This window comes from Apium graveolens, chromosome 3 (genome assembly GCF_009905375.1).
Source record: "Apium graveolens cultivar Ventura chromosome 3, ASM990537v1, whole genome shotgun sequence".
NCBI classification, from domain to species: Eukaryota; Viridiplantae; Streptophyta; class Magnoliopsida; order Apiales; family Apiaceae; genus Apium; species Apium graveolens.
This window is the reverse complement of record NC_133649.1, coordinates 36,802,368-36,805,254: the sequence shown is the minus strand read 5'-3', so window position 1 is coordinate 36,805,254 and position 2,887 is coordinate 36,802,368. Positions and strand designations below refer to the sequence as shown.

At 38.3% G+C, this 2,887-nt stretch overlaps 1 non-coding gene across 1 annotated transcript; it reads left to right on the top strand.

Annotated features, from left to right (window-relative positions):
- The first annotated feature begins 273 nt into the window (after window positions 1-273).
- LOC141715498 (small nucleolar RNA R71) lies at window positions 274-378 on the top strand. Its single transcript, XR_012572258.1, has one exon. It is a non-coding gene; the product is annotated as a small nucleolar RNA R71 (small nucleolar RNA).
- Window positions 379-2,887: the final 2,509 nt, after the last annotated feature.

Here is a 2,887-nt window from a genome sequence, read left to right as displayed (position 1 = left end):
ACCATAGTTAGCCAGAGAATTGATCTTCATAGACAACGCCTTTAGTTGAGCAGTGATAGTCGTAGCTGTATCCACTTCAATAACTCCTGCTACATTTCCCTGTGGACATCTCTGGGTTGGATACTGATATTCATTAGCAGCCATCAGTTCAATTAGATCATAAGCTTCATCATAACTCTTTGCCCATAATGCTCCGCCTGATGCTGCATCGAGCATGGGTCTGGATGTGCTCCCAACCCATTATAAAAATAAGTGATGATCATCCAATCAGGAATTCCATGATGAGGACACTTTCTAAGCATCTCCTTATAGCGCTCCCAAGCTTCACATAGCGATTCTCCCGTTTGTTGCGCAAATTGAGTAATAGCATGTTAAATTACAATACCAACATGTGGACTGATCTGATTTCCTACATTTCAGGTTTTACTTGGTCAATTAGTTAGCAGTATTTTTACTAAAAATAAGTTAGTGGACTTAGTGTATAACTATTCCCTGGTTTTTCTCATTCTAGTTAGTATTGTAGCCTGTATATGTAGGCATTGATTTATTTAGTAAAAGATAGTAGTTGCAGCTTTCTTGTTATATTCCATTTTTCTTTCTACAATTCTCTTGTTTTGTTCAACAAATTTGGTATCAGAGCACATAGGTTCAACCGTCACATATTAGTGTTTTGTCTTGTGAGAGCGGTGTTGTCAACATAATGACTGACCTACAAGTTGTCAACAGTATGAAAAAGCTCAGCAACAACAATTACAATATGTGGTCAACCTGCATAATGTCATATATGCAGGGACAAGATCTCTGGGAGATAGTTGATGGCAGTGAGACCGCTAAACCGGCGACAGAAGATGCAAATGGTTCTCTTAGGAAGTGGAAGATTAAAGCAGAAAAAGCTCTCTTTGCTCTTAAGACAAGAGTTGAAGAGGATATTCTAGAGCATATTCGAGATGTTTCAACTCCGAAGGAAGCTTGGGATATACTTTCCAAATTATTTTCAAAGAAAAATGTTTCTAAACTTTAATTACTAGAAAGTGAGTTACTTTCCATAGCACAACACGACATGACAATAGCTCAATATTTTCACAAGGTGAAGGTGCTATATCGGGAAATTTCAGAGTTGGATACAGAAGCCCCGATAAAAGAAACAAGGATGAAGCGTATCATCATCCATGGTTTGAAGCCTGAATACAGAAACTATGTTGTTGCAGTACAAGGTTGGCAAGTGCAGCCATCACTTGTGGAATTTGAGAATTTGTTAGCTGACCTGGAGGCATTAGCTAAGAAAATGGGAGGAGTCTCATTAAAGAAATAAGAAGAGGCACTCTACGTCAATAAAGGTAGACGACACTCAAAGAAACATGTTCCTGGGGGACTCAACAGTAATGAAGGCTGGAGAAAAGAATATCAAAACGAAAGGAGCACTCGTGGAGTGGGAGCTTGGTAAATCAAACTTGTGACAGAAAATTTGCAGGACAATATTTCAATTGCAATAAGAAGGGGCACATGGCAAAAGACTGTTGGTCAAAGAAGAAGAATGCAGAGAGTAATGTTGCCACTTCGAAAGTTGAAGAAGAATGGGATGTTGAAGCGTTAGTTGCTTTGGATGGAGAAGAATTAGCCTTAACAGTAACAACCAATCAAATTGACTACGAAAATGATTATATTGTTGATTCAGGTTGCTCTAACCACATGATCGGAGATGTGAACAAGTTAAAAACTTTGACGGAGTATAAAGGAAGTCGGGTTATAGTTACGGCGGACAACTCTAAATTACTGATAGCACATATCGGTGATCTAACTGTGTCTCCTCATCACCATGATGTAGAAGTGCCTCTCCAAAATGTTTATCATGTTCCAGTTATGACAAAGAACCTCCTATCAGTATCTCAATTAACATCATCTGGTCATTATGTACTATTTGGTCCTCAAGATGTAAAAATGTATCGAGATATAGAAATTAATGAGGAACCGGTACTGATGGGACGGAGATTGGAATCAGTCTATATGATGTCTGCGGAAACTGCGTTTATAGACAAAGCAAGGACAAATGAAACTGCTGACTTATGGCATGCAAGGCTGAGTCATGTTAGCTATTCTAAGCTTGATGTGATGATGTGAAAATCAATGTTGAAAGGGCTTCCCCAACTCAAAGTAAGAACCGAAATAGTGTGTGCAGGGTGTCAATATGGAAAAGCTCATCAACTTCCTTATGAAGAATCCAAATATCGAGCGACGAAATCACTGGAGTTGATACACTCTAATATGTTCGGACCAGTTAAGCAGGCCTCTAATGGTAGGTTGAAGTACATGGTCACCTTCATTGATGACTTTTCAAGGTACGTGTGGGTTTTCTTTATGAAGGAAAAATCTGAGGTTTTATCAAAATTTAAATTGTTTAAAGATGCAGCAGAAACAGAAGCTCAAAGTAGTATTTGCTGCCTACGCACTGATAATGGGGGTGAATATACTTCATTTGAGTTTTCCAATTTTCTTAAAGAATGCAGAATACGCCATCAATTCACATGTCCAAATACACCGCAACAAAACGGTGTTGCAGAAAGGAAAAATAGACATCTTGCAGAAGTTTGTCGCAGTATGCTTCATGCTAAGAATGTTCCAGGGCATTTTTGGGCAGAGGCGATGAAGACTTGTTAGGAATAAATGTGCATTAGTCTGATGATATGTTTAACAAAACACTTAAGTAGAAATCTAGTGTTTGTAGCCTCAACGGATAAGACCACTTTGGCTATCCGTTGATGGTGTAGCTTTATTTAGAAATAAGTCTAGTGTTGTAGCACATTTCAGTCTCTGAATTTGAGATATAATTCTTAAATGTTGAGGGAAATTATAAGTCATGTTGACTACTAAATGATATGCAGATAGGAAG